A 20,355-nucleotide genomic window follows, 5' to 3' on the forward strand; every position below is an offset into this window, starting at 1 on the left:
AACATAACCTCAGACGCCTAAAGTGATTCTTAATAGGCCCTGACATATACTTTGTTCCTCACTTAGCCATGGGAAAATTGGATATCTGAAGTAACAGGCTGTTTGGAGGAAATTACAATAAATTCTTGTAATCATTGGAAATGACGGGTGTTAAAATGTTGTCAGAAACAAGTGTCCACCAAAAGGCTTAAATTCTACATCACAGAGCTACTCACATGGATGCTCTAAATTTTATTAGTTTTACCAACATGCTTTGAAACACATATGTTGCCTCTTCATGCTCTATTTGAGATATCTCAAGATAATGCTGTTAAACTAGGTCCTTTTGGTCAGAGTTGTTACAAAGACGAAAGACAGAAAAATAGACATTGAATGAATAATAATTTGTTGTTCAGTAAAAAAAAAGTATTCATAGCTTCATGCATGATTATTAAATATAGAAGTACCTATTAAAAGTGCTTGTCCTGAACTTTCATTATGCAAGATTTATGAGTGCAAGTTGTTTATTGCTTAGCTGACAGATGTTTCTGAACACCTGGTGGAGCTCCTATTGAGTGATAAAATCCAGAGAAAATATGATGAAAACTGCAGAGGAAAAACACAAACCCTTTAAAGATTAAGCCTTTGCCTCAAGCAGACGCATTTCAAGAAGCATTCTTTTCAGTCAGAATTCACCTTCTTGTCATTCGGATAGGAGAGGACTCTGTTTTGAGTCAGCCGCTCATTAATGCATGCTATTCTCTGTCAACACAGAGAAAGTGTTACTGTTAGCAAGTGTATGCACGCCATCTTCGGTGTTTATTCCCAGACAGCTTGTTAGTCAAAGAGGCGATACCACAAGATACGGGAAGCTGAATATCAATGGAACATGTTGTTTTTTTTCCTCTTTTTTTTTCACGAAGGTAAAGTAAAAATGGACATTTACAATAACCAATCTTGCCAATGTGAGCAACATATCTGAAAGATCATATATCCCACTACATATTTTTTTCTTTCTGTTCTTGTTTCCTTTTTGCACTTTTTCAAATCAAATTAACTATATCTACAGACTCAAATTGTTGCATAATAGCTAGCTAGTCAGATTAGATGGAAAATGTTTGTGAACCTCAATTTTCAATCTGTCCCACAAATTCTCAAATAAATTTAGGATGGGACATTAGCTGTTGTGACACATACAGATAATGTTATATGTGGTATATGTGTGTACATACAGCATCTATTAAATGTATTCACCACCTTGTTTTAACCCTTTTTATTGCTTCTACAGATCAATCACGATCAACAAAATCTAGGTTTTTTGTGACCAAAATATTGCAAAAAAATAAAAAAATAAATAAACCTTTAATGTCAAATTGAAAACTGATTTTTACTGATTTGTAAAAAATAATGCAAAGGGTAAAACATCCAAGAGGATGAACACTTTTAATAGGCATTGTATCTTCTTTTGTTTTATTGTTCGCCTCGGCCTCCACCACTTCTCTCTTTCCATCTGTCTTTCTCCCAATTACCCCTCATTTATCCAACTTTACAATAGCTATCATTATCTTTCACTGCCCTGCTTCAACTGCACCCTAAGTTTCTCCGTTTTCCACCAAATGTCTTAGCCTTGATACATCGAGGCAGGCAAAGAGGCAGGCTGGTCCAGGCTGCAGGTCATAATGATGGTGCTGGTTTCTATAAAAAGCCTGCAGGCAGCTGAATCGATAGCTGCAGTTGTCAAGTTGTACCTTACCCGCAGAGAGAGAAAGAGGATCTTGAGTCTGTGCTGGTTGCTGAACTTTGTGATTGTGTGTTGTTTTTTTTGTTGAATTGGTGCGGCTGTAGCAGCTATTCTTTATTAGAAGGGCATGTACCCAGAAAGGATTGCCCACAGCAGGACCCTGTATTAGCTACACTTAATTCTGCAGAGCAGAAAATCTGTCTAAGCTTACCAGTTTGGTACTTGACGAAAAGCTTAGTGCTGATTTTTACAGTTCTGAAACGCACGTCTTGTAAAACGTAGTACATTCTCAAAAATATGTATTTTGTAAGTCATAAATGTTTAATGAAAAACCTTAGCATATCTAATTAGCAGCAGAGTATTTTATGTTTTTCTTGTCATGACACCACTGTCTCTCTCTCTCTTTCTTTTTTATTAGTTTACATCTTGATCTGAAAGGCAAATTGTTTCCATTCAACTCAGTTCAATCAGGCAATTGATAGCTTTATTAATCTCAAAGAGGAATTTAATGCTGTTGTAAGTCACATGAAGCAGGTTTCTTCAAAGAGCTGCTGTAAAACCTGATGATTCTGGACTGGACCAATTAGTCTGTATTACAGCACGTCTGCAGAAGCCTCTGCCAATAGACACTTTTGTGACAGTCTCATAAAGAGGATGCTAGGAGTTGTCCATAATGTTCTTCATATTATGAAGACTCCTTCTTTGTGCAGTCATTTCTCCAGCGGTTCCAGAGCCGTCGGTCTTCTATCAACTTGTTGAGCTTTTTTTGAGGTCATTGGCTCTGACGCTGTGACCCCAACAGATGATGGCAGAAGGGATTGTACTTTCCACAAAAGACTTGTGCAATATGTGCCGGATTTTGCTATAACAGTGAAGAACAAGCATGTTCCTCAAGCAGTACAGCCTGTTCTGTCCCTTCTTCTACTGTTGTATCTTTAGTCCAGTCTCTTATCCAGGTGAACAGTAAGCTATTTATGCTACTTCTACACCTCTGCTTCTCCCACTATTGAAATATTATTTGACATAATGCTTTTTCTCCTGAAATCTACAATAATCTTGTGTTTTGATTATGCTAGAGATAAGACTATTGTTTCCTCAATGCGCCTCTTGGCGGTCCACCGGTTCTCTGTAGTCTGCTTCTTGTCCATCTCTGATACAGGACTGCTGAGTTGTTTTTGTTTGTTTTTTTTGCAGATGACAGGACTCTGTCTTGTACTGGAAGTCTTGAGGTGTATAGAGTGAAAACAATGAGTGGGAGGTCAGGCCTGTGATGCATCTAGTCTCAAAACTTCCCTTTAGGGCTTTTCTACCTACATGTGACAATATTTTCACAGTTTTCTTTATTACAGGTTGCTTCTTAGCAATGAATTTATATTCCTGCAGAGAAAACAATATTGTGATCTGATTTGCCAAGAGCAGGTCTTGCTTTGGATATGTTTGAATCTCCTTCTCCTTCTATATCTTAGCAATAACTGAGCTAATGACATCAAATGCAATGTCAGCAGAAGCTGTTGGTGGAGTGTACTCTCTTGATAGATAATATTGATGAAATCTTGCATGCCAACAATGGCACATTGCCCATTATGATTGATGGAAGAAATGCTTTGAACTTCCTCCTTCCTTGTTTCTGGTCCTACTCTGTATTCACAGTAATTTATTTTCCAGTCGTTTTTGACTGGTATTATTTGAGCTTCTGAAATGTTAATCAGCTCCCAGTTGGAAAAATAAAAAATGCAAGACATTGTTGAGATGGTCATCCATCATAGAAAATGTCCACAAGTAAAAAAAGTCTCAGCAAAATCCCTTCCTAACTCACAGTATTCAGTTCCAAAAAAGGGTATATGACAGAAGGTGAAGTAATGCCCAACAGTCAAATGGTTTGTTCTTGGTGGAAAAGAGTACACGTCAGAGGAATAACCCTCAAAATCAAATCACAGAGGCTCATAATTCCCACATATTGATAAACGAGGCCAATTTTTGTGACTTTGTGAAATCCAACTGTACCGGCATAATGACAGCTCAGTGTGTAGACGTTTGTCCTTTAATTGGTGGGTTGCTAGTTCGAATCCCCACTCCGTCATCGCATCCTTGGCCTTGAGCTAGACATCGCCTGCTTGTGGTGATCAGAGAGCCTGGAGGTGCCAATTGTGTCTTACTAACAACAGTGTGTGTGTGTGTGTGTGAATTATTGATTGCAATGTAAAGCACTTTGGAGTCCTCTGAGTTGATAAATGGCATATATATGCTGGTCATTTACTATTTACAGCAGATTTGTTTTTATTTCGGGCCACGTTAAAGTCATGAATGTCCTCAAAGGGCCAGTTGAGGCAGGATGTATAGCTAAAACCATCTATTAAACTCATTCTTTACACCTTTACACCCTCAAAAGTTGTGTTATTTGAAGTAACTATTCTGATTCCAATCAAGCATGTTTTCACTATTGCAGCACTTATGTGTGCCATCTCTTAACATTACTATTGTAAAAAAAAGAACCACTCAGGTGGACTTGACCTAGATTTTCAGTCAGGAACAAATTGTACAGGTTTTGTGATTCATGGAGACTCAAAGCTGGAGCCAACGTTCTGAAGGTAAACTGAAAATGTTGAATTGATTCACTCAGGTTTCAGCATAGGTCAGCTGCCATTCTCTGTCATTGTGTGCAGATCATGAACCAAGAATGTTGTATCAGGAAGTGTGATTCACACAGCCTGTAGGAAATATCGGATCTGTGTGTGTGTGTGTGTGTGTGTGTGTGTAACTTTTGAAGCCTGTAAACCTGCTGTCACAATGTTCTATATAATGCCATACCTGTTGGCAGTTTATAAATATGAAGTTATATCATGTCCATGAAGTACAGGTGCAGATTATGATGCCCCCCTACCTAGTAAAGTATTGTGTTTTACTTATTTTTTCTAACCATTAACTCTCATCCCTCTCATTAAGGAATAAGAGTTAAATACTATTTACATCATGAGCTTATCAAAATGGTAACAATATAAATCAGGCAGTATTTTTGTCTCAACTGTTTTTGCTGCACAAAGTCTGACAGGATTTTGTCTACATTGTGATAAGTTTTCAAGAGCCATGGGTCTGTTTGCTGTCAGTCAAACTGCACCCATATTCACAACTTATTAGAGGAAATTAACCCTATTAATATTTTCTGTAATTGCCACCAAGCTGTAAGAGCCTATAGATTTGTTGCTAATCTTGGATCTTAAGCAACTGGTTGGGCTGTGCAGGTTGAAATTAGGTTAATCGAATGTATTGTGGTGTTTGCCTAACCGTCTTTCACTAAGCTGAAATAAAAAGGTTTTCTGCAAGCATTTGTGTTCTAAGTTAGTTCTTTTTCTAACTTCGCTCGGTGTTTCACTATGGGAATCGCCTCAGCGTGACCCAACTACGGAAGCTCCAATGACATCACGTCTGTCCGCGACAGGTTGAGCCGTGACCGTGGCTCCACCCACCATCCAATATCACGGCCAACCTACCCCTCTCAACTCATTCTCGCTTTCTTCCCGTGTGAAGAACTACAACAAAGCTCCCTCAGCACATTCAGGCTAGCTTGGCTCTGCTTAACCGTTCTTAGGCGTTCCGTAAAGGAAGACGCCGCTGAACGCAGTACCAGGATAGGTCTGGACTGTGCTGGGTAAGTGCTTCCAAAGAAGCATTTTCTTTTCGTTTGAAGCAGCTATCGCGTCGAGGCGGGCTGCTTTTATAGCTACTGTTTTAATTAACAGAGTAACTGTTGGCTAAGCTAACGCGTCAAGGCGGGCTTGGTAGCTGCTTAGCAGTACATCGCTAGCACAAACAGTTGTTAAAGTTCAGCTAACGTGTCGCGACGAGCGGACTTTATCTTCGGCTCTATAGCTAAAGTGTTACGACGAGCTATAATAAGCTTTCGGCATGGCTACGGCTCCCGCCCCCACCAAAGGGTCGGAACCGACGGTTAAAGAGGGTGTATCCCGCTCGTGCCCTGCGTCATGCGGGGCCTCTATTTCGGGCAGGGACCCGCACCCTATGTGCATCGTTTGTATGGGCGCTAAACACGCTCAGGCGTCGCTGGCTGACCCTCAGGGGTGCCAGCACTGCTCGTCGATGCCAGAAAAAAATCCTGGAAAGGCGGCTAAGAGTAGCTGTAGCTAACAGCCAGGACCCGTGCCTCTCGTCACCTTCAGCTGTTGCGGCTGGTGATAAGCATCAACCGCGAGCTTCTAAGAGCTGGGCGGACATGATGGAGGAAGAGTCCTCGCCCATGCCCCCTCTGTTTGAGGGTCTAATGGGGAGTGGGGAACTCGAAACGGGCTTGGAGGAGACGGAGGGTGACGCAAACTCCGACCTCCTCGATCTGGAAGACATGGAAGAAGAGGAAGATGACGTCTTCCCGGCTCAACCGTCCAGGCCGCCCAGCGGAGCGGAAATCGCCTCCCCTGGGGACAGTGACCTGTATGATGTGTGCAGACGGGCTGCTTTAAAGCTGAATATCCCCTGGCCAGCAGCCCAGGATGCAGGCGGTACAGAACGAGACTTGTATGATGGGAAGCGACTGCCACCAGTCTTACCATCAGCTAAACAGCTTTTACCGGCTGTTCCCGCCTGCATGAGAGAAATGAGCCGTTTCTGGTCTAGTCCATTTAAGAGCAAGCTCCCCACCAAGGGCTTCTCTAAACTGGAGATTCAGGGCATGGGTGAGTTGGGGCTGGCCGAACCCCCAACAGTGGAGCCTTCAGTAGCTTACCACCTTCACCCTAACCGCAGATCTGTGTCAGCATCATCTAGCATCTCGCTTCCAGGTAAAATAGATCGCCTCACTGCATCTATTTACCAGCGGATGTACAAATATGCTGCACAATCAGTGTGCTCGCTTAATGCAGTTACACTGTTGTCAGCCTATCAAGGTGAAATCTTGGAGGAGATGGGTCGTCAGCTGGACTCAGGGACACCAAACCCCACCCTTTGGGATGAGATGTGTGTGGTGAACGATCTTATCTTGCGCTCCTCTAGAGGTGCCGTTCAAGGTTGTGGTCGTGTCATGGGACTGGCAGTCTCAGGGGAGAGGGCCTTATGGCTAAACCTGTCAGGCCTAAGTGACGCCCAAAAGGCTGAAATCATGGATTCAACCTATGACCCATCGAAAGGTCTATTTGGCCCCTCCCTGGAGAAAATGAGGGAAATAAGTACCCTCAGAAAACAGGAGGGAGAGGCTTTCAACCTTTGTTTGCCTCGTAAACCTAGCCAAACTCCTCCACCAGGACCGAGACCTGGCTTTGCAGCTGCTGCAGTGAGAGGACGGCAGGGTGGACCCAGGGCTCCAAGAAGGCCTGCCGCACAACCTCCCCAGCAAAATAAATCTGAGAACCCAAAACCAGGGGGTAAGCATTCTTTTGCAGCGGCTGCTGCGAAAAATCGTCCATCTTACCCCATGGAGGGGAAAAAGAAGCGGGCCACCTAGCCCCCGTCTTTTTTCCACAACTTCTTCCTCGGAAGAGAGGGTTTTCAGACAGCAGAGCAAACCTCTCTGTCCAGTGTTCAAATTTTCCTGTGGTTCCCAGTTCATCAGGAGTCCTGTTAAATTCTCCCCCTCGTGTTCAGAGAAGGGAAATTTTGAGACAGACAACACAGTGTTTTCCGGCACTTCAAAACTGTCATGTAACACTTCACAGCACTTTGTCAGTGTCACCAAGCACTCACCAGTGCCCCCTCACACATTTTTCTGTTCTGGGGGAATCAAGGGAAATAAAAGAAGCTTTTCTGCAACCAGGCATGTTGCCGAGGGCAGGAAGCCCCCCACAAAAAAAAAAGAAAAAAATTGCAGAAATAAATCCTTGTCATCCCCCTCTGTACCCAACAGAGGGAGCTGGCGCTCTCTGCATGACGGCAGAGCTCAGCAGTGCAGAGGGGATGACGTCACCCATCATGGCAGGCCCCCTCTCTGCTCAGAGGAGTGGCGCGCATGCGCAGTCTCCCCATGGGTTTTGACCACAATTTCCAGGGGGTACAGACTGCAGTTCGCTGTGAGACCTCCGAGATTCAACGGAGTGCTAGTTTTGGTGGCCAACAGGGATTCAGCGCACGTCCTAGAGGACGAGATCGCATCCCTTCTAGCCAAACAAGCAATCAGAGTAGTGCCAGAAGAAGAGGCTCATCAGGGCTTCTACTCACGCTATTTTCTCATTCCAAAGAAAGACGGCGTGTCATTACGGCCCATACTGGACCTGCGTGTGTTAAACACTTACGCAAGTATACGTTCAGAATGTTAACACACAAGACGCTGTGTCGCTCCATTCGCCCGGAGGACTGGTTTGTAACCATTGACCTCTCCGATGCATATTTCCACATAGCCATTTACCCCCCACACAGAAAGTTTCTCAGGTTTGCTTATCAGGGCACAGCCTACGAGTATCAAACAGTCCCGTTCGGGCTGTCATTAGCCCCGAGGGTGTTCAGCAGGTGTGTGGAGGCGGCGCTGACTCCTCTGAGATCGAGCGGCATCAGAGTTTTTTCGTACATAGACGATTACCTCATTTGCTCTCCATCGAGAGATCAAGCAATGAGCGACTCTCGGGTGGTGTTAACCCACCTTATCAACCTGGGATTCAGAATAAACCAGACGAAGAGTCGCTTAATTCCCGTGCAATGCACGGAGTATTTGGGTCTCAGAATAAACTCCCTCTCCTACCGCGTTACGTTATCGGAGGGGAGAACCCTGTCATTCGCTCAGTGCATGGCGCATTTCCAGCTGGGGAAAGTTGTTCCATTCAGACTTTGCCTACGACTCCTCGGCCTCATGGCATCAGTGATTTCCGTTGTCCATCTGGGACTGTTACGGATGAGGGATTTTCAGCGGTGGGTCGCTTCACTACGTCTATGTCCCCGCCGTCATCTGTACCGCAGGGTGAGAATAACACCTGCGTGCGTGGCGGCTCTCCGACCATGGGGAAACCCAGCGATCTTCGCGGTGGGCGTGCCCCTGGGTGCGGTATCGTCCAGGGTTACTCTGACCATGGATGCGTCTCTGACGGGCTGGGGTGCAACTATGATGGGCAGAGCTGTGAACGGTGTATGGTCGGAAAGAATGGCACGGCTCCACATCAACATGCTGGAACTACACGCCGTGTTCCTAGCTTTGAAGCACTTCATGCCTTTGATGGTTGGCCGCCACGTCTTGGTAAAGACGGACAACTCCACGGTGGTGGCATACATCAATCGTCAGGGCGGGACCCGATCCATTCAGCTACACAGATTGGCCAGGGAAATAATTATGTGGAGCAGCACCAGATTTCTATCGGTTCGCGCGACGCATGTACCAGGAATTCTGAACAGAGGGGCCGATCTGTTATCCAGAGGCAGCCCCCTTTATGGAGAGTGGAAGCTGCACCCTCAAGTGGTGGAGCAGATCTGGCAGAGATACGGACGGGCTGCCGTAGATCTCTTCGCCTCATGGGAAAACGCTCATTGTCCACTGTTCTTCTCCCTGTCGGACCGAGACGCACCTCTGGGCATGGACGCGCTGGCTCACACATGGCCGAATGTGTTGCTCTATGCGTTCCCACCTCTGAGCCTGATATCCCCAACTCTAGTCAGAGTGAGAGAACAGGGTCTGTCCTTAATTCTGGTGGCCCCATGGTGGCCATCGAAGCCCTGGGTGGCAGAAATAATCCAAGTTCTGTCAGCAGAACCATGGGCCCTACCCATTCGCAGGGACCTTCTGTCTCAAGCTCAGGGGGAGATTTATCATCCACATCCAGATCGTCTGGCTCTCTGGGCCTGGCCCGTGAAAGGTGGAACCTAAATGCGACAGGTCTCCCTCCAGAGGTCATTGACACCATCCAGAATTCAAGGGCTCCGTCAACTCGTTCACTTTACAGTGGTAAATGGCGAGTTTTTGAGGAGTGGTGTGTGGAGAGACAGGTTATTCCTTTTCAGTGTTCTGTGGTGGAGGTCCTCTGCTTTCTACAGAGCTTGTTGGAAAAGGGCAAGGCCTTTTCAACTATTAAGGTTTATTTAGCTGCAATCTCAGCTTGTCATGTGGGATTTGGTGATAAACCTGTGGGGCAGCACCCTTTGGTGTGCCGTTTCATGAGGGGGGCGCGACGTAAGCTGCCCACCTCTAGGCTTTTCATGCCATTATGGGACCTCACTCTGGTACTAGAGGCCCTTTGCAATCATCCCTTTGAACCTTTGGAGGGTATTGGCATGAAATTGCTTACATTGAAAACTGCACTGCTCTTAGCTTTAACTACTGCTAAGAGGGTAGGTGAGTTACATGCACTGTCTGTCAGTCCTACTTGCCTACAGTGGGCACCGGGGCTCTCTAAAGTATGCTTGAGACCCAATCCTGCTTTTGTGCCCAAGGTGATGGACACGTCATACAGGTGTTCAATGGTGGAACTGCTGGCATTCCATCCACCTCCTTTCTCTTCAGCAGAAGAAAAGAGGCTTAATTGCTTATGCCCAGTGAGATCTTTGAAGGCTTATGTTGACAGGACAGCTGAATTTAGAAGAGCTGATCACCTGTTTGTGTCTTGGGCCACTTCTCATAAGGGCAAACCTATCTCTCGCCAAAGGTTAGCACACTGGATTGTGGAGACTATATCTCTGGCATATAGATGCTCAGGGTCAAAGCCACCTGAAGGGGTGAGGGCCCATTCTACCAGGAGCATGGCCACCTCTTGGGCTTTGTTCCGGGGTGTGTCTGTCCAGGACATCTGTGTTGCAGCCAGTTGGGCTACACCACACACGTTTGTGAGGTTTTACAGGCTGGATGTTGCCCAATCATCATTGGCGCACACAGTGCTTGGGGCTGGCTCATCAGGCTGCACCTGAGTCCTGGATATGAATCGCTGCCAAGCATTGCTTCGGGGTCAGCATGCAATTCAGGAGTTGGCCATATCTCCCATAGTGAAACACCGAGCGAAGTTAGAAAAAGAACGTTGGGTTACTTAACGTAATCCCTGGTTCTTTGATAACAGAGTGAGGTGTTTCACCAACACATCCCTTCTTGCATGGGCACGGAAAGAAACCTGCTTAGAATGAGTTGAGAGGGGTAGGTTGGCCGTGATATTGGATGGTGGGTGGAGCCACGGTCACGGCTCAACCTGTCTGTCGCGGACAGACGTGATGTCATTGGAGCTTCCGTAGTTGGGTCACGCTGAGGCGATTCCCATAGTGAAACACCTCACTCTGTTATCAAAGAACCAGGGATTACGTTAAGTAACCCAACGTTTCGGTTTCTAAAGCCCTACACCTAACTTAAGCTATGTGAAATTGCTTAAGTTAGTCATTTAGGGTCAGAAATACAAGAAGAAACAAAAAGCACAAAGGATGATGTGATTATAAAACTCAAATCAAAATATTGTTAACTGCAGTAAATACAATGTTCCATAGAGAGCATGACAAGCTCTTTGTTTCAGAACCAGATAAGCATTGAGGTCAAAGAACTTAAACTTTGTAAAATAGATTTCAAATACTTTGCTTTGCATTAAAAGAAGATTAACATTTCTTTTAATGAAGGCTGGATCTGCGTATAAAGTAAACAAAAAAAATATATCAAAGCGAAACATTATTATTATATTTCCATTGATAAGACTGAGCTCTATGTAATAACAAGCTCTGTCATTGATGATCAGCTGAACTTTTGTTCAGCACAGATTTGTGTCCAGTCCTTGAATAAAGAAAATTAGTCTGAGTCCAGATGTTCTTTAGTCTTTTAATCACTGTTACATAAAGAGTCAAACAACCAATTACTGAGCATGACAGATGCCTTCTTGCACTTCTCTTATTACATTAGAGCAAACCAGCGTAAGAAAAACTTGCATTCAGTAAGGGATCTTTATTGTACTGAAAACATGTTATTGTAAGATATTACAAACTAAAACTCACAGATGCAGTTTAAATTATGAAGTTAACTTTGTTAGTTAAGAGTTAAAATGTTGAGTCAGCTGGAAATTATTTATCTCGCCAAATGTAACTTCCAGGTTTAACGAACAGTGGTGGAAAATTAGAAATTAATATTTTTTTTGTTGTATATTTTATGCTGCTGATGCTTTCACACTATTTATTACATCTCATTGCGTGATGCTATAGCTAAAAGTTTACATTTTGCTGTGAATGGCAAATAATTAAGTGAATTCTGGGGAACATCAAGTCCTACCACTGAGGTATTGGTGTCACTTTTGATGCACTCTCACTCAGAGGACTCGGTGTAGTCTGTGAATTAGGGTAAATGTAACACAACAAAATATGGAAAAAAAAAACTTAGGCTTAGTAAGCTGTTTTATAGTGTAGTGATTTAACTCATTGTCTTTTAATTCAGTTTCAACAAAACTTTAAATATGGGATGGGTTCCAAATGTTTTCCAAAAAGTCGTGTAACAATATATGGACTAAGTAGGAAAAGCTCATTCTCCAAATGGGTTGCTGCACTCATGTTTTCTACTATAACTGAGCACTCACAGTCACACTGACCCTACTGCACTCAAATTCAGCCCCCATTATGCACGTCCAGGCAAAATACAGGCAACATTAGGTTCAGTGTGTTGCCCAAGGATAGTTCATCATGCACTAGGGGGAGGTCAGGTTGACTGTACTTTCCCCACTGAGTCACAGCTTCCAGACTAAGGCAGAAACATAAGTACACCATCACACTGCATGCACATATTCCTTCTCATTTTAATACTCTAATAAAGATGCTAAATGATGCTGAAAGTAATTACTTGTTTTTCTATCAGACTCCAAATTTATCAGGTGTCTAGACACAAAAATATTAGTCGTTTGAAAAGAACAAAAAAAACATATTTGTTTCTAACGCATGTTGCTTTTACCCTGTATTGATTTGGAAGTAATAGGGCATCCATCTTTTCATTCAAGTATTCTAAAATAAGTAGCTTTTGAAGAAAACAAAGAAATGGTTTGCAGCTGGCAGCTGAATGACAGCACCAGGGAACTGCAATAGGTTCTGTCACAGTCTGAGAGTCAAGTTACAGGGATGACAGGAAACTAGGCGCAGCAGGTAACCTGTGAGGGGTGATATAAGTCTAACTACTGAGGCAGAGCTCTGTTAATCTCCTACAAATTGTGTCCCGGTCTGCTCTGTGGTCATGGATTGGGGTAGACTAGGGAAGCAATAAACGAGGAGATAATTTCCTCATTGCCTGCATAGAAATCTTTTGCATTGTAAATGTAAACAACCCGAGAAAAAAAGGGCACAGGATGGATTAACTGTGAATAAATAGGCTCTAAATTACAACCTGCAACAACTGGAGACTTAAAACTAAAATGGATCCAGGAGGATTTTTGGAGTTGAGCAAGTTAATTTTTCAAATGCACGAGAAGATCCAAAGGGATTAAAGCAGCCCCCAGAAGAAAATAGCAACAAACCTGTATTTCTGTGCACATTTATCTCTGTCTTGTTTAAAATGTGGTGTAGAATACACAGACTAGAAGTAAGACCGTAAAGCCAGTTTCACACTGCATGCTATGACTCGAGTATTCTTCATCTCGTGTTCTGCTGCAGACAGTTTCATCTGAACACAGGTGGGATCAACAGTTTATCCTGGGGCTTCATGTGAAGCTGCACCGACACAGAGATAAGCATGAAGTCATTTTTTTTTGTGTGTGTGTGTCTGGAGCGATGTACTTCGGTGAACTTGAAACCTAACCAACAGCAACTGTCAATGGAAACCTAAGTAAATAAATAATTGCTTCAAAAATCAGAAAGGGTAAATATTTATTGTCTATGTTATACTTTTGAAACATTGATATTTATTTACAATATTAATTTTCTTTAATCTAGCTTCATTTACAGCATTTATTGTATAGTTGTGATGTCACAACAGGTTTTATGCTATTTTCCAAATGCAAATGAAAAATGCAATTTTACCTTTTTGTAAATTTTAGTATATATTTTGCATTAGTATTAGTATGTTTAAAGGGTGACTTCTTTCACTTTTATCACATTAGATCAAACCAGAGTAAGAAGAACTTGCATTCATTCATGCATATGCATATATATGTGTGTATATGTTTATTTGCATTTGTAGAAAAACTAGAACCAGTTTTACCCATCAGATATTCAAACCAAAGGCAACTGTCTATGCTTGACAGAATACATTTTACCAAACATTCATGACATGTTTAAATTCACATGTTGGTATTTCAAAATTAATCAAACTCTACATGGCGCAATTACTCACTGCCACTCACTCAGCTTGCAGCAATGGTGTCTATCTCCAGCTTGGATGTAGGCGACTACACCTTCACATCAGCTCATGTTTTGACAGTGGCTTGTGTGTTTTGATGCAGTCCCTAGTGTGATGGGAATTTGAATTTGGCGTGCACAAAGACTCGCCCGTCGGGTAGAGGAAGATGGAGACTTGCAGAGAGATGGGTTTTAGTCTTTCATTCCCTTTGAAGTTGGTTCTTGAATCACACAAAGATAGAGAAACACACATTTTCACACTGCTTTACTGAGCACGTCTAAAAATGCTCATCACACTGATTTGCCATGCTTTCAAATTTAACTATGTTCTGATCTGTTGTGTGCTTTTTTTTTTCTTTTTTTGCAGCAGTGGTGTGCATGTTTTGTAGAATTACAACTTATGTACAAAGGGAAAAAAATTAAATCAACTAGACTTTACTGAAGCATTACAAAGAAAACATGGGATATACAACTGTAAAATTAGAAGCAATACACTTCTAAAAATAAACACATTTGAAATGATGACGCATGATATGATTTTAAAGTACCAAAAGGTTCTATCTAGAATATGAAAGAGAATAGCAAGTTTAACATCTATGCCAGGGGTCTTCAACTCCAGTCTTCAAGGGTCGATTGTCTTCCAACTTTCAGATGTGCCCATCAAAAGTCTGAATTACCTCCTTAGTATGCAGTCAATTTCTCAAGGGTCCGGCTAATGAGCCTATTATTAGACTCAGATGTGTTGAAACGCATAAACGTGTCTAAAAGTTGCAGGACACTGAGCCTCAAGGACTGGATTTGCAGACTTCTGATCTAGATGTTGCTTCAGGAAAGCTCAGTTTTCTATATGCTTTAATACGTTTCCCTGTAAAACATGAAACATCTTACAACTGTAAACAATTTTTAGTGTGCAGCCAATAAAAGTGGCAAGTTAATGCTCTAAGCTCATTTCAAGAATTTCGCAAAAATGTTTATACTCCTTGTACTTTCCCACATTTCATCACGTTTCAACAAAACCTTTCCACATCTCCTTCAGATTTAATTTGTGAAATCAACAGAAAGTATGGCATACTTTTGGAATGGGAGTCAATACTTGTAGACAAGCCTTTTGGCTTGTGGCACTCAGTAAAGGGAACTTTTTTCCCCACCAGTGGCTTGATTCTTGCTGCTCTTCCACAGAGGCCAGATTTCTGTAATGTAGCTAATTGTTGTTGTGTCAACAGTTCCCCCCTCCTGAGCTCTGGGACTCCCAATAGAGTTGCTCTGGGCCTCTTGGCTGCTACTTTGATTAGTGCTCTCCTTTCTCTGCCTGTCAATTTAGGTGGGAGGCCATGTCGTGGTAACTTTACTGTTGTGCAGTCAATTTTCCATTTTTGGATTAATGGATTAAACAGTAACACATGGGATGTTTTTATTACCTAACTCTGCATTAAACAGATATGAAAACTTACCAGTGACCTGTCTGGTTTGTTCTTAAGACTATTTACTAATGGGGAAACTTCTTAAGGGGGCTGAAAAATATTAAACTCTTCAAATTTATTTTTTATAAAACTGTGAAAATAACGTCTTGCCTTGTTTTCCTTGTCTGACTGATGGTTTACTATTTGTTGGTCCATCACACGAAATCCTCAGCACACTCAGGCCTGTAAATGTGATTGAATAAAATGTGGGAAAAAAAAATTAAGAGGCATGAATAATTTCATGACATTGTAGGCCTTGTAGGTTTTTGAAAAGAATCTGGAGTATTTTGAAGCATTTGCAGATTTGAGAACAGAGACTGTTTATCAATTAAAAGCAAAGTCATATTTTCCTCCAAGGCAGCAAGGAAGATTGAAGCTTCCTTTACAATGCCTCTCATATACAAGAAACTCACCTTAATGGTACTTATTGGTTCATAATGTGAGAAACTAAGGAATACAAATAAGTTTAAGTTTACTACTTTAAAATCAAACTAACTTTTGTGTATTTTAGAGTGTTTTTACACATTGTGTGTGAAAAATGTCAAGTGCAGTTTTCTGGTTGTGACAGCACTCATTTCAACAAACATAACTCAGACATTTTGTACTATTTTGTCCAATCCTCACCTCAGGGTAGTTTTCTTTTGAGCCTTTGAATGCTTGAAAGCCACCTGCAGCAAAGGCTTTCAAACCTAAAACACTTATCGACTGCTTTGTGTGAACAGGCCTGTTCTTTTCATTCTGTGCGTCACCGTAGGTCGAATCGTAGATATTCCCTTACTGGATCGGTGTCTCGATGTGGGTGCATGGCCACAAAAAGCTTCTTTCTCTTAGTAAGCTGGAATTGTTGGTATTTTGTTGTTTTGTTTATTGATTGTTTAGTACAGTCAATTTGGATAGGATTGCATTCAAAAAAACTGGGGAGAAGTGAAAGTAAGAAAGCCTGCCTTGTAAAACTTTTGTCATTTTCTCATTTTGTCTCGTAGAACCACAACCATCAAAGCCTTTTATTATGATTTTAGACTATATAAGATCAACAACAACGTATGGTCAGATGGTTTTCAGTGCTTTTCACAATTATATATGATATGGTGCCTTTAAAATCAGAACCACATCTGTCAATACTTTTTAGGAATGTTTCCCATTTTTTAGCATTAGGTCTGTGGTCAGTATCTTGGCTTGTGTTATAAATTTTGAGACTGAATTTTCAATAGCTCAGTAAAAAGGGATTGCACATTTCCAAGTTTTAAAACTGATTCTCAATTGGATTTGGACTTTGACTGGACCACTCTTTGAAACACTTAAAAAGGATTTGCTGTAAACTCTTGTGTCCCTGGTTTTATACTTAAGGTTTCTTACTGAAGGGTGAGCCTCTGATTTGGTTGCACGTTTTTTTTTTTGCACCCTCTTATACATTTCTTCCAGGATTGTCTCGTGTTTGGCTCCATTCATCTTCCTGTGCAGCACACTCAGTCTATAACTCATACATATTTGGTGTAAGGAGAGACACACAAGTTCAAGTTTTCAAGGGCATAGTTTTCAGACAATGTCATCAGCATATCTACTGTCTGCCACAGACAAATACATTTTATAATTAAGATGTGGCAGTGAGATATTTAACTGAATTCTAACCATTGTATAACATAAGAAGTACCCATAAATTATATTAATAAATTATGGCAAAAACTAACCATTACCTGCATACTGATATGCAAAGAATCCTATTGAACCTGTTTTTAAATGGATACAAGCCAACCAATAAATTATTGATTGATGTTGGGTAATTGTTATGTTAATGGGCGAAGGTAGTTTATCAGATGCAGTATCACTAATTTCTTACTTTAAGACCTGTGAGTAGTCCAAGCACCTTTTTTCTGTGCTTCCTCCTTCCCCCATATGCACACACAGTCTTGCTCTCTGTCTTTCTCCCCGCCTCTCTCTGTGTTGAGCACATCAGTATCTTGCCCAAGGACACATCCTCATGCACAGCGAGAAGTCAGAGATCAAACCACTGACCTTTTAATCAGTGGACCATCGCTCCGTCTCCTGGGACACACCCACCAAAGGCATGAATCCTGACTGTAACCTGAAATTGCAGTGCTGTATTTTGAACCTTGAATGGTCGGAGAACATCCTCTCCGGTGCACTTGCAATCTGTTGTCTGGTTCAGCAGTTAAGCATATCTGAGGCAATGGCTGCTGCTGGTGGAGATATGATATAGTGGAGGATTCTGGCCCGTTGACTTTAGATCACATTGTAAAAGTGTGGCAAGGTGTACATTCTGCTCCTTCGACCTTATTTAATGGCTGTATGCTGATAATACGTTACACTGAAGCTTGAGACATTTAGCTGGACAAAAGTGCATAGTTTCATCACTCAAAGCTAGTAAATATTGCTGAAACAGGCACATTAGCATTAGAAAATCATTTCCAGAGCAATACAGGGGCTACATTTCCTTCTGGTGTTGAATAAATCTGCCTTTTCCCAATATTCCTGCTTTCTTTTAGCAGAAAGCATTTTCCTAGAGTAAGTTTTTTTTTTTTTTTAATACATAATATATTTTTTACCCTGTCAGTCAAGTGAGCATATATTTGATTACAGCTCAGACAATCACCTTGCCTTGAGCCGTTTGAAAGGTGTAATAGGCATCCAGTGATGTTAAACAAGGTTGACAGAAATCTCTTTGGGGAGAAGGGGAGGGTGAGTCGACCAGCCACATCATTCAGCGTGTTTTGTAATAGAACACTACAGTTCATACGCTCACAAAATAACAGAGCACAAACTAATATTCTGTCCTGCTCATAAAATGAGAAAACAATTTGGGTTTCTTTATAAATGGAAAAAGATGGATAATTGCCAACACATATTATTTGGGATGAAATTAAAATGCCACCACATTTCTTGTCAAAGTGAAGTCAGTCTTATGAAGTGCCACCTATACCTAAATGAATAATATTTGGTTCATTACTTCTTTGTTGTAATAATTTTGTATGTCTTTCAAAAGTCTGTTTATTTTTATTATTTTGTAAGGAAAATACATTAGTAGGTTGAGCAGCACAGTTGAGTATGTGGGTTGCATCCATGAAAAAAAAAAAAATCAAGTCTAACTGCAATCAGATTAAGAAAAAGAAAATTAAGATTTTAGTCTGCAAACTACAATTTTAATCATGTATTCAATTTATGTTTTGTTCCAGTGATTGAATAAAATAAGAACCAAGTACAGTCAATTGCAAGTAGTTGTTTGAAAGTGATTTGTCGTTCTTATTCAAAAATAATGAATGCCTAAAAATGTTGGTTGCCAGGTGTAGTTTGTGTGTCCCTGCTCTTGAGTGAGATCCAACAAGCCCAGTTTTCATATTATGTCGTTTTCTCCTGCTGATTTTCACCTGTTTTGAAATATGTTTGTTGAAACATCGAGAACTTCCTCTAGTCTCCAGTGGTCTATCCAGGATAAATTTAATCCAATTTTGTTTGTCCCTCAAAAATCTTTTTAAACACATTTAGTGAATATAGCATTCTTCTTTCATATACGATGCCACTTCACATACTAGAAAAATAAGTCAAATAATAATAGAAAATGTGAAAAGGCCTGAAAAACTTATTGTAGTAATTGTAATGCTGAAAGTATTAATATATTGTTTTGTGTCGATGCAACAACTATACAACAAAGAAGATTTAGGATGATTACGTTTTATTTTAAAAAGTTGTGGACTGGTTTGATGCAAACCTACAAAGTTAGTGTGCATTCACACCAGCCCTGATTGGTCCACTTGAATCGAACTGTGGTTCTGTTGCCTACAAACTAGCTCATTTGGGGAGGTTTGAATGCATAATTGGACTCTAATGTGGACCAAAAAGCGACATCCCATATATATGTGAATGCCAAGTATGCAAGAGACTTCTGGAAAAGCAGGAAGCAGAATATAGTGCAGGGCTTTCTGGGTAAACAACCAAAACAAATGCAAGAATTTAGCGCTAGTAGGACAAATGGCTCATGGTGTTTTAAAAAAGAGACATTTTACAACAGCTAAAGCCTGACAACACTCCATTTTCGCTTACATTTTGTGATGAAGGAAGTTGAGCTCAAGTCTTCCGCAGAGGTTTTCATGTTGTTTCCTTCAGTGATTCCTGGTGCAATGCCCCCACAGGCGTTGGGGTAAATACATTTTGCAAAGGGTTTGTTTGACGGTGTGAAAGCAAATCACACCAGCTGAAAATGTAACAAATGTGACAATTTTGGTTTCCAATAAACCAAGCTGTAAAAACACTCTGGGTTGCACTATTTAGGGAGGTCAGGGAAAATGGCCTGAATACATATACAAACTTTGCCACACAGATTTTCAGATTTTTTTCCACAATCATGTGCTACTCTGTGTTAGTCTCTTCAATAAAATACATTACAAGTCAAAGCTGTGAAGGTGGAATTTAAAAACAAAGTAACAAAGACATCTGCCTCAACACAAGTTCAAGTCCGTCTATTTCACTCAAAGGTTTCACAAGCAGCCTTTTGTTGAGGGCCCCATTATCTGTGCAGCTGTAATGTTAAGCAGGGATGAATCACAGCTTCAAAAGCACAATGTTTAACCCTCATTTTCTTAAATTAAAGGCTTTTTCAATGCACAGCCCAGAATTGCCAGAATGACAGGAACAAAGTGTACCTTTAGTGTCCCGGGTGCAGCAGAGAGGGAGGAACATGTTGCTTTTTCTCTTTGCTCTTGCAACCAGTTCTGCTCTTTTTACTGCACAATATCAAATCATGTTTCTTTTTTTTTCTGATCTAGGTGGTATAGAAAAATGCATGGCTTCAATTTGATTTAAAAAATATATATTTAAGATGAATAAAAAGCTTCTCAAAATAATTTGACAATTTAATTTGACAATTCATATGGCCAGCGATGCAAATTAAGAAAGATATCGCATATAATTTGATATTTCTTTTCAAAACTGTAAGATTTAAGAATATTGCCAACACAGGGAAGGGTC

Source organism: Poecilia mexicana, unplaced genomic scaffold, assembly GCF_051168715.1.
Source record: "Poecilia mexicana isolate PSO_F unplaced genomic scaffold, ASM5116871v1 scaffold_2, whole genome shotgun sequence".
Lineage (NCBI taxonomy): Eukaryota > Metazoa > Chordata > Actinopteri > Cyprinodontiformes > Poeciliidae > Poecilia > Poecilia mexicana.